Source organism: Lycorma delicatula, chromosome 1 (genome assembly GCF_047948215.1).
Source record: "Lycorma delicatula isolate Av1 chromosome 1, ASM4794821v1, whole genome shotgun sequence".
NCBI classification, from domain to species: Eukaryota; Metazoa; Arthropoda; class Insecta; order Hemiptera; family Fulgoridae; genus Lycorma; species Lycorma delicatula.
This window is the reverse complement of record NC_134455.1, coordinates 249583258-249596669: the sequence shown is the minus strand read 5'-3', so window position 1 is coordinate 249596669 and position 13412 is coordinate 249583258. Positions and strand designations below refer to the sequence as shown.

Here is a 13412-nt window from a genome sequence, read left to right as displayed (position 1 = left end):
CATCAGGGAAAAACACTAAACTACTCAAATGACTGACAACAAAAATCCTTTTTAAAATGGTGCCGAAGAAGTTTTATTTTTTTAACAAAAAGTAAAAGAAAAATGTATTCCCTAACATTGTTTTGTTAGAAAGAATATCTCATTATTTAAATTGTTAGATTACATAAAGCCAACTTCTGGTAGTCCATGTACTGCAGGTGTTTACACAGTAGCAATTTGTATGGTTAGCAATAAATTTTTGATACATTTTCTGGATCTTTTCCATTAAATGGCATCATTTGCATTTTGTTGGAAGTAGTGTAAACGTGACTTGATATGGAACTGAGTGACATCATAGCCAGATGGCATGTAATTACTACACCACTACATTGTAATTAATTTATTTACAATATTCCATTCTTCAGAAATCATTCATGCAAGTTGGATACCGACATCAGTATCAAAATAAAGATTTATTTGAAAAAATTCTATGTATTGCAAAATTTATGCTGCCTGAAAAAATGATCCTTCATATTATACATTATTATTGTTCTGTATTGTAGCCCTATCATATCTTTAGTTCCTCATTTTTTTTATATTTTTACTTCTTTGTACAAAGTAAAGGAAGTTTTGTGATCACAGATAATTTTGGTTTTCAGATTTCAATGAAATATCCATTTTGACCATCCCTGAATCCATTTTGACTAGTTTCAGCGTGACGTATGTACACATATATGAATGTATGTACATATATACGTATGTATCCCACGTAACTGAAAAATGATTAGTGGTAGGATGTTGAAATTTTTGTAACATATCGTTGTGCACCTCCCCTTTTGATTGAAATTGATTGAATCAAAAAAAAAAGTTAAAAGAAATTGATTTAAGTATATTGATCTATTAATAATTATTTACCCGTGATTATAAAAACATGTTTTCAACAAATAATTATTCAATAACAATAAAATATTTAAAAAAAATGAAAAAGCAGAAGTTATTAGTGAAATAAACTTCTATGTACTTTTAAAAATGTGTATGTAATTTAATAGGCATTATTACATATGTTATATGTAATAGATTTGGTGAAACACCTGTTTATTTAATATTAATTGAAAATTATAATGTAAAATATTATTATTTTTGGATTTTCCAGTTTAATTTTATTTAATTATTCTGAAATGTCCGTTTAATTTTATCTACGCTAAAGTTAACTACAGAGTGACTGAAAAATAGACCATCATAAGAACAACATATACATTGAGGTGCACATGCTCAATCTTTAACAAATTGCAAAAAATTCTTATCTTTTAGTTCATTACTCCTCTGATATTGTCCGACAATATTCTTCCTAAGTAGGAGTTGATGATCATTTTGTTTATTTGTTTTTTGTTGACAATCATTTAATCACTCTTTGGTTTGATATAATTCTTCTGATCTTAATTTGTGTACACCTCTAGTTTTCAAATTTTTTCTCTTTATATTCATCATCCTCTCTTAATCTTTTTATTCTTTCCTTGGTCTTAACGTTTTCTTCCTCTTTATGTTTATCAACTTCTCTTAATTTTTTTTATTCTTTGCTTGTGCTTAAGATTTTCTTCGTCTTCATATTCATCTTCTTGTTGTTTTTTTGAAATATATTTCTTCATGTTATCTTTCTTTTTCCTGTATGATTGTTTCTTTTTCATTTTTGATTATTCACCAAATAATAAAAACTGAATATTTTACACCATAAGTTCGAAATTAACATTTATAACCAGTATATAGGAATAGTTGAATTATTATTAATTTTCACTTATATGACACACCAGAAATCTGAAACTTTTGTTAATCAGCAACTCACAAAGACACGAATAATACTGATCTAGTAATATGAGTAATAAAGGAACTTTTACTCTATACTAATATTTCATGTAAGATTGTTGACTTACTAATTGTATAAATATTTGATGTTAATAAAAAGTAATATTTTAGCAATTGTGTAACTGTCCATCTTCCGCATCTTCTTTCTGTCATCATTTTATTAAAGAATTGGAGGATCGTATTTCACCTTCAAATGAAATAAGTTTAAACGAACTGCACCAAAACATGTGTATATGTAATTTAATAGGTATACAAGGAAGTCATGTGATGTCCACATCAGATTTTTTTTATGTATGTTTATTTTTGTATAGTTTATGTTTATTTAAGTTAAAAATACCAATTAAAAAAAAAAACAACTTTTTTTAAATTAAAATAAGCAGCAACATTGTAATCAATCGAATATTGAATTATAATTGCTTTGACAATAATCTGGCATCACTGAGTCACAGCCAGCGGGTCAGTCACTGTGGTGTTGACAACATTATGCAACATTGATGTTATTCCAGTTTATACCAAAGTGAATTTACAGTATTCCAACAGAAATGCAAATGCTGCCACTTAATGGGAAAGTTTACATTTCCTTTTACAAAAGTAATTAATTGGTAGTAGTAATGGTTTAACAGAGTACAAAAGAATGTAAATTGTTAGATGACTTATGCCAACATTTGTTCATAATGTTCACAAAAATTTCCCGAACTCTTAAAGTTTTCTTTGTAATGTTCAGTTTGATTGTTATTAAAAAGGTTTTTAATTTATTCAGTTGATGTTTAATAAACATTAGACTTGAATTTTGTGTTACCTTAATAACAGCTAATGGCTTGGAAGAATAAAAAAAAAACAAATTATGATCAAACTAAATTCATTTGGATTTATTTGTAAACTGACTAAAAGAGAATTAAACATATTTATTAATACAGTTTGGTCCAGATCTCTGAACACTGATAATCATATACACAATTGAATAACTAAAAAAATCCACCAAAATATTAAAATTAAATTTGCTCAAAAAAGAAAAAATTAAACTTACAAGCAAATAAAATTAGAAAAAATACAATGTTTAAATAATAAATAATTAGAGCTCATAATCTACTCCACTCCCCTCTTACTCAATCATAATCGCATTCTACTCCTGTCTTTATTATAGTTTCTGTGAGCTAGCAATGACTGTTTCACTGACCATATGCAGATTGCATCTCTTGCATGATTTCAAGCCACAAATAGTTAATTTTAATTATAGTAATATTATATTTTACTATTTCCTTGAATTTAAATATAGATCAAAATAATATGCTACTTGACCACATTTAGAAAGGTTTCCTAATCCTTTAAAACTGCATCATCAACAATATACTATTTACACCATTACCAACAAAGGAACTGTACAATACCAATGAAAAGATCTTCTGGATATACACATTCATATTTAGAAATATTCTTATTTTTTTTTTAATTTCAAAATGAAATACTTTTTAATTTGACTGCTGGTATTTTCAGATGTGTAAAATACATGGGAATTTATACAAACTGCCTGATGCAAGGATATGGAGTTCTGCCAAGTGCACCTTCAAAATTGCGAGTTACAAATGTTGACGTAGACTTTGCTATTATACACTGGGAAAAACCAAAGACTCTTGGAGAGACGGTTCATTCGTACACACTTTATTACCGACAGCTTCAAATGGCAAACTACAATATCGTACCTAATGTAAGTTTTTGTTTGTATCGGTGACAACCATCAATTTCTTTTGAATAGTTCAAGTAAATAATTTGTACCAAAAATGGTAAAACAACTGTCAGATTTATTTCCAATCTCTGGAGTTGTACAATTCTATTAAAAATAAGTTTTTTTCTCCTTTAAATAAAACTCTAGTGAGTTTTCAGAGAATCAAGCTGTAAAACTGGTATTAAAAAAATATTATTTAAAACCATGTAATAAGGAAATAATGATAAAAAAAATTTCTAGTACTAAAACAGTGTGAAATTACTATCTGTAATTTTAGTTTTGCATGGTATATAATAGTTAAGAAGCAGTCTTCAATGGGTTAGAATAAGTATATACTTTGTTGTTTGAAAGAGAACCATTTTAAATTTAGTAAATGTTATTATTTCCGCCATTAAAAATAAGTATATGATGAAATGATGAAACCAATTTTTACAAAAAGAGAATTTCATCAGTTTTCATTTACCAGATATAAACAAAATTAATTTATCTATACCATGTTCCATCAAACTATAAGTAATTAGTCAGAGGACATATTTGAAATTTGCCTTGTAAACTACTTTCTGGTAGGTATTATAATACCATCAGCATTATAATAAATTACTTATAACAACAATCAAATTTTTGTGTAAATGATATAATGATATATACCACTGAACAAGTAATTGAAGCAACTCTTGATTTTATATGAAAAGTAGCGTCATTAAAAGATGTTTGGAGCACTATTACTACCTTGAAATATATCCAGGGCTTCAATTCAGTCAGCAAGAAATGTAAAGTCTTAAGTGTAAATCATTAATCTAAACTGGAAGATAGGAATGATCTCAGAAAGTTACTCTGAACTACATCATATTAGATGATCTTCAGCGTAAATAAATGTTGAACAGACTACTACATTTAACATGATAAAAGTTTTTTTGTTACATTCAGTCTTGAAACAGTTCAATGGAGTTTAGTTGATGACAAAAATCTCAATAGCTACCTCATCAACAAACTTAGTTTGCCTAGGATTTATACTTTTTAAATATGGTTTATTAAATATATTAATTAGATTATATCATCTCACCTCTTTGATACTTATTCACTTCGTTTGAATCTTTCTCACGTAGTCTCTTATCACCTAATATAAGGTAGGTTTGGATTTTTCCAAAAGTTTTCATTTTTAAATTATCTTCTTTTGTTACTTTATTTTTGTATTTGACTATATTTAATATAAATGAATATTTATAGTGTCACCTTTAATTGATTTTTTTTAATACAGGTTCATCCACCACACATCTTAAGTCCACTTTCAACTGATACTTTGTATGAAGTCTATCTAACTGCCTCTAATGAACATGGTGCTGGTGAACCATCACAGAGGATAGTATTCAGTACACAGAGTGAGGTATTAATTCCTTATCAAAATAAATAATGAAGGCATAAAATTTTTTCATCCTTATTTTTGTTACTTTTATCATTAAGTTCAATATAAATAAATAAAATCATACCATAAATTGGATTTTTATAAAAGACATAAGACTGTCTTGCAAATAATGTCAGGAAATCTTGTTCTTCATTTAATGCAATATGGTTATGTAATTTATCAATAAAACATAATTACAGAATTGCTAAGAAAGTGGTGAATAAGCATTATTTTTAACAGTAATAGTATATTTTTTTTGTTATGAGAATTACATTATTACAAACATTAATGTAAGTATTTAATATCCTGAATCATTAACTGCCAGTCTATATAGAATGCTATTAAACTCTGTATTGTTGCTAATGAGTAGAGCAGCTCAATTTTTATCAATTATCAAACTTCAATAAATAATTTTACTTACTTAATTTTTATACTCTATATTTGTGATATATTTCAAAATGGGAGTAAAATGCTCATTATTTTATCAACATTAATAGTTAAGGTAGTCAATATTATCATTTAAAAGAAATTATAGACATATGAGATGGTATTCAAAACATTCCTTGATTATAATTTCAAGTAGGTGCATTAACTTAATACTGTGTGAAAGTTAAAGGTTATGTATATATCTGTGCCATCATAGGGAGTTAAGGATAATTGATGTTTGCTTGATGGATGAAAATAATTACTAAGAATAATGATATTCATCTTAACAGTTGGGATTACAGAGGTTGGTAATTTTAAAAATTAGCTGCAAGTTACCATCACATTTTGAGAAAAATCCTACAGAGACTGTAAAAATCACTCTAGAATTGTATTGAATATCTCTTGGTTATATCAAAGTGGTTTAGTGCCATATATAATCCAACAAAATCAGAATTTCAGTTGATAACATTTTCCAGACACAGAGGTCCTCAACCACCAAAAATTATCATAATTATTGCAGGAATTCAATATATCATTGATAAGTATATCCATAAGCATTATTTTCTTATATAGCACTTCATTATAGCACTTTAATTACTACAGTATAATTTTCAAATAATTAAAAGAAAAAAATAACATGCAGGAAGCTTGGTTTAAAGCAACACATCCATCAAGCTGGTTCTGTTTGGCTGAATTGGCAAAAGTGGTCATTGGAAGAAGTAGAATTCATGATGTATTGTCTGCTCTTTACTTAGTAGATTTTTGAAAATTTTAAAAGTAATTCTTTATTTATCATATTATCATATGAATTGTTTTTGTAATGATTAATGTATTTCTGTAGATATCTGAATATGAGGAACATACTGAATGAAAGCATGCTTATAAGGATGTTTAAACATATATATAAAAAAAAGAAGTGTGTGTGTGTGTGTGTGTGTGTCTCTGTCTGTACACACATACATACACTCACACTCTTTTTGATATAAATAAATGATTAATTTCTAAGTTATTATTATAGATAATCAATATAAATCCTGACAATAAACTAAATAATTACACTCGCTCTCATTGCAGTTATTAGAGATCAAAAAAGAAGAAGCAGTAAACGAGTATAATGTAACACAATGTTGTATCGAAGCAGGTTTGAGTAATATTTGTCTACCTGTATGCACCTATGATGCAAGCATGTCACAGATGAAAGAACTTGCTGGAGTTTGCGCTGAAGAATTGCCTAAACTTATTAGATGTGGAGCTGGGGGTCGAAATCATGCAGGATGTTGTTCAAGAAGAGGGGTACCTCCTTTCTGTCAACCTTTGTGTTCAGGAGTCATTATTGAATCAGTTCTTGTTACTGCTACATCTTGCATACCATACATTGGAAATATTGTGCAGTGCTTTGAAGAAGGTATGACTAAGAACTATTCATCCATAACTTAGCATAAGAATTTAAATAGTTAGCCTATATATTGAACAGTGAATTAGAATAACAAAATATTTTTAATTTAATTTGGCTATCTCAGTTCTAACTTTTATTACTTTAATTAATACTAAATTTGACATTTAACTGATAATAATTTATATCAAAATTTAGTACTGTAGCTTTTTTTTTGTTTTTAATACAATGTTTTTTTTCTTTATCTGTTAACTGAGTTTTTAATTATTGTTCAGTTGACCCTGAATGATGTTAGATCATCTCTGATTTGATTTATTTTATCCACTATTAATAAATTTTTTTTTTTATATGTTCAGATTTTAAAAATTAGTTTCGAATTGTGAAAAACTGAATTGGAAAATTTACTTTTAATTACAGGAACCGGTCTACTACCTGGCCCAGTCGATGAACTACATGCAATCCATGTCAATGACACAGAAGTAACACTTCACTGGGAACCACCAAAAGATGGTAGCAATGTTACTGACTACGTAATTCATTACAAGAAAGTAGATAACACTACCATGCATGAGACAGTTCCTAAATTGGATAATGTAAGTTTTTGGAGTTAAATAGTACTAATTACTTCAAGTTTCATCGTTTTTAACAGTATAGATCTTTTGTGATCAGTTAGGTTGATACACATTTATGTATTGGTTAGGTTGCATCATACTTAAGTTAAATGTAACTTTTATAGTTTATAAATTTAGTTTTTTTCTAAAATATCATGTAACATTGCTTACTAGTAGGTGAATTTAGATCAGCTTAAAAGTGCATTCAGTGACTGAGTACATTTATATATGTACATGTCCTTTTTAAAATATTCAGCCTTAATTAAAATTATGTAGACAGTAATCAACAAATTTAGTAATAATACTGAACAACCAAATTTTTCTAAGAGTAAGGGTAGTTTTATTGTAGCTTCAGTAAGTTATATTAATATTTTAATTCTGTAAACAATTTTTAAAATTCTATTTTAACAAATTATTGAAAATTTCATTATAAGTTTATTTTATTGGACTGTAATTTACTGTTTTTTAATAGTTAATCTGTAGCACCACTAACACTAATATTATTATCACTTTTATATTTGACACATTGTGGCAAAGTAAGAATTATAAAAGTGTCTCACAAAAAAAAATAGTGTCTCACACTTTTGAATTACAAAAGTGTGTCTTCACTTCTATCTGTTGAATCTGTGATACCACAATTCTTAAAACTGTTTTAAATCAGATCTGGAATTTATCTTCATGCTTCCAATATTCATTGGTACTTTAAACTCAAAGAAGAACTGTTTAGTTTTCTGGAACTAATTGTTTTATTAATATGTTTGTGTCAAGTCAATAGATGCAAGTGTCTATTATTTGTAGTTTGAGTCATTTCATCAAGAATTATTAATTAATCCCATTTTCCAACCATTAACCTTACTTTGCTATCTTCAGTTAGATGATTTCAAATTAAATTATCCAATTCATTCACACTTTCTGCCTTTTTATTGAGTCACATGAAAAATCCATTGTGAAAATGTCTCTTTTTAAGATCACCTTTTATAAAAAATATCATAAAATGAATAATTTCTTACCTGATTTTGATATTTTTTTGACCAGTAAATAAGAAAAACTTATAAACAGTAATAAAAATATTTTATCATTTTTACATGCTTCTAAGTTTCACGCTCAACCTTTCTAGTCAGGCATGACATTTTATTTACGTGAATAAAGATTTGACTACCTAGGTAGTCAAAACTTTTAAACTTGTTAAACAATAAAATTATAGTTTACAGAAGTTTTAGTTATTTCATCAACAGTAATAATATTCTTGCATTCGTTACATGGGAATAGATGATAGAATTACTGTTTTCTGGATATGATTATAATTGTACAATTTTTGTTTTTCAGCAAAAGAATGCAACATCAACTACAGAAACAATCACTGGCCTAGTACCTAATAGCCTGTACAATATATTTGTTGTATCAAGAAATGAACATGGTACATCTCTTCTATCTTCAATCCTTCTAATAAATGCTACCAAAACTGGTAAGTTTAAAATTTTTAATATAAAATAGTATCAGTACGGATTTGAATACTAAATCGTGATTACTGGTGTTCTTTGTAGGTTGAGTTTCAATTAACCACACATCTCAGAAATGGTTGACCTGAGACTGTACAAGACTATACTTCACTTGCACTAATACCTATTATCGTCATTCATCCTAATACCTGGCGGTGATTCCAAGAGGCTAAACAGGAAAAAAATAATAAAATAGTAATGAAACCAAACTTTAATTACTAATTGAAGTACACTTTCTAAATAATTTTGTTAAGTTAGTGAATGAGTAGTAGAAGGTAATAGAGAACTAACTTATGATATTGTGATAATTGTTAAAAGCAAACTGACAGTTAGAAAAGACTTTAGATCAAAAAGAAGTTTACTATGCATGTCTACGATGCCATTGGCTATCAAATACAGATTTAGTAATTAAGTACCATTTAAAAAATTTATAATATAATAAAAATAACAAAGAAAATAAAAATAGTTTTTCAGCACAGAAAAAGAATTTAAATAACCCCACAGATCATGTGAACGAAGAATCATCTGCTATATTAACATAAAATTCAAAATGTAATAAATAACTAAAAAAATAACTCATTTCTTCCTCATCAGTAAAAGGTAAATAAAAAGAGAAAAACATCAAATAAACAGTGTTTTTATTACTGGTTTTGCAGTTAAATTCATCAGTTAACCGCTTCCAGTAACTCAGAACATCTCTTGTAAAATTAACAAGTCTAGCCCAGTTATCCGCAAATTTAAAGTATTATATATACTTTCTCCTTTCGTTATTCATTTCCCAAATCAGAAATATCTAATGTTTGCTATTACATTACATCTCCCTAAAGAATGTATGATTATATTTTTCAGTGACACTTTATAGACTTTTCTGAATGACTATGAATTTATTTGATGCAGACAAATTGTAGAATTTGTGGAAAAGTACATGCCTGCACACCCAATTAAAAGCTGAAAATCAATACTTTTTTACCGCCTTTACACAATATAAAATTTGTTATATTATGTAAGATAAAAATGTTATCAATTGAAGAGAGCCATTGTGAAACCCAGTTTTGTAATCAGAACATGCTTATTTGTAGCCAATCTGTTCATTCTGTTTAACATTGCACCCAAAACAGATTTGGCAGATGTTCAGGAATAATAATCCAGGAATAAAGATACTGTTTATGTGTTGGAAAGATAATAAAATGTTTAAAGGAGGTTGGTACCCTTTCTTTTATCATTCAGTTAAAACAATTGTTTAATTGAATTCTGAGTCTAAGACAATGAGACTTGCTTGTATTACTTAAGTGGAAATTCTATGTTTACGCCATTCTGCCATAAAGTTTTCCGTTATTTTCTACGAATTCCAAGCTAGGGTAGGTCCCGTTGCTTTGTTACAAGGAATGTTTGAATTCCACTTGGTTTCGTATTGCTGGGTCTGTAAAGCCCACCTGTTTTTATTATTGTTCTTGTGTTCGACCCTCCCACCGTCATCCTTAGCGACCGCGCCTATTATTCTATCGAGTTATTTCTGACTACCCTTTTCATACACCCGTTATTTTTTCGTCCCCTTACTAATACACACACACACACACTCTCCTGTCCACTACCTGGATCTGGTTACCCCCGCCTTTTTTCGCCATCTTTTCGGCAGAGTAAATCCAACTTCTCACCACTGCAGTCGCCTAGGGCAATACTCTCCTGCAAACTTTGTGGTAACCTTCACGCTCAAGCAGAATTTCAAACTCATCACTACACATTTGAGATTCAACGCCTCATTCTACCACTAAACCACATCACGCCGCTGTATTCCTGATTCACCGTGCGGACTACGCCCAGGACTACATAGGTATTCTTCTGTACTTGCTGTTACGAGTTCATCTCTGGCAAATATTTGTGTGCTACAGGCAAGTTCAGTTTTTCATTACTCATTACGTTAAACCTTTATGTTATCATTCAAATTTGTGGAACATTCAGTTCATCCTACCTATGCCGTTCAAGTTTCAATTTCACTTTAGTACAGTCACGACAGGTCACTTACAGAAGGCTGTCATTGTTCAGCTGCAACCCATTTCATGTGCTCAATTAAGTTCAGTGTGATTATATTGTAATTAACTCTTTTGTACTGTAATATTATTGTGTATTTTTCTACGTCAAACTAGAATTACATTTTTACATTATTTAACGTTAAGTTTGTGGTTCATAAATCAGGAAAGGCCAATGCCAATCAAGATTTACTTTAATTTATTTTTCTAAGTTTATGCCATTTGTTCATTGCTAATTTTTCAATATTACAGCATTTGTCAGTAATGCAATAGTTTTCCAGTCATATTATGTTTATTGATGTTTTGTTTTTCTAAGTATATAATTGTAAATCTCATTTTAATAATATTATTACTGATATGCTGATTTCAGTTGATATTTCTTATGTGAAATTAAGTTATGTTTATTTCATAATTTCATTCAATTTAAGGTTATGCTTTAACATAAGTTCAGTTGTTTTACATAATTAAAGTCCAATTTCTTTTGGCAAATACTAGCTGTGTGTTTTTTTATTTTTTAACTTTACCCAACATAGCTAGTTGTTTTTGGTCCTCCGGCTGCCGGATATCATTCCGGATTTACAGTTCATACTACATTTCTTAAAGTAAATTTTTGTCATAAAATCTCTTTCAAACATTTTTGATCTAAACTTTTTCTATTATATAAATACTTTAAATTGTTCTTTCAAATTTAGAATATCTTATATTGTATTGTTTTTAAGCATGTTACTGAAAGTAATGATGTCATGAAAGTTGTAAACAACTACTAATTACAGTAATTATATAATTAATTATTGCTTGTGATAATTTAATATAACGATTATCGTATGTATTAATTCTCTGATAAAAAATTCTTTCTGATTTTATATTATTATCGTTGTATAATTAAGTTGTTATTTTTAAGAGTGGTATTTCATATTGTATTTAATCTTACTATTTAAATATTTATTGTAAACTTAATGCACAACATGACTCGTGCTCAGGCCACCATCATTTCAGCTAACGCTGCGCTGTTAGCCAAAGCGCAGCTTCGTGTTAACAAACTCAGGAGAATTGTCAACTCTCACGGAATTTCCGTATCTAGTAAACAATTTGATGATATCAAAGCCCTCGATCAACAGTTTTATGGCATCATCGATGAAATTCTTATTAATAACTCAGAAATAAAAAACCAGTCAGAAATTTGTGATATAAATTTAATCAGCACCGAATGGGATTCATTGTTTTGTCCCATTAAACTTGTAGAATCAGAAACTCCCGATTTAAAACAGAATATCAAACCAGTTTTTCATTCCTTATTAGAGACTCCGAAATTCAAAATTCCCATTTTTTCTGGAAATTTCCACGACTGGATAAATTTTCACAATCTGTTCAAAGGTTCCGTCCATGAAAATTCACAGTTATCTTCTGAACAAAAACTGCAAATTCTAAGGACACATTTATCTGGTAATGCGCTCCTATTAATTGAATCTCTGCCAATTTCTGCGGAAAATTATCAAGTCGCTTATGACATTTTGATTTCTAGATATGACAACAAACGTGCTCTTCTTTTTTGCGTACACGTAGTTCAGCAAGCGCATTTCTCTGCGCAAATTCAAGATCTTGACAAGAAAAATATGCCCTCCTCTCTTGCAACTCTCTCGCCTTTCCTCGACAACAACCACTTAATTCGCGTTGGTGGACGTCTTCAACAGTCGTCACTGGCCTATGATTCAAAACATCAGCTGTTACTGCCCAAAACTTCCAATTTATCCAAACTTCTCATCAGAAAACATCATCTCGATGGCATGCACTGTGGTCCTCGACACACCCAAGCACTCGTCGCGCAACGTTTTTGGGTCATATCTGCACGCACTGTAATTCGTCAAGCCATTAAAAACTGTTTGACTTGTCAACGCTTCAGACCCTTCTCAACTCAACCAATCATGGCTGATCTTCCTGCTGATCGTGTCATTCCTCAACGGGCCTTCTCTGCTGTAGGCACTGACTTTGCCGGACCCTTCCTTTATAAATCTTCTAATTTACGAAACTGCAAAATCCAAAAGGGATATTTGTGTATCTTTATCTGTTTGTCCACCAAAGCTGTGCATTTGGAATTTGTTTCTGATCTATCCACTCAAGCCTTCCTCGCATCCTTCCAACGCTTTACCTCTCGTCGAGGCCGACCTCATACAATGTACTCGGACAATGGTACAAATTTCGTCGGCGCTTCGAGGCATTTAAGGGAAGTTTCGAATCTCCTTGCCAATTCCCAAGATCAAATCTCAACCAATCTGTCGTCCCAAGGCGTCACTTGGCATTTTAATCCACCTTATGCTCCCAACTTCGGTGGTCTGTGGGAAGCCGCTGTCAAGTCAACCAAAACGTTACTACATCGAACCTTCGGTGACGCCCCCTTCACCTTTGAAGAATTTTGCACAATTTTCGCCCGTATTGAGGCAATTTTGAATAGCCGACCTCTAACTTCTCTTTCATCGGACCCTGCTGAAGAATCC

At 29.8% G+C, this 13412-nt stretch overlaps 1 pseudogene; it reads left to right on the top strand.

The window, feature by feature from the left end:
* LOC142317799 (Ig-like and fibronectin type-III domain-containing protein 2) overlaps positions 1 to 13412 on the top strand; it is a 107295-nt pseudogene that overhangs the window by 48900 nt on the left and 44983 nt on the right.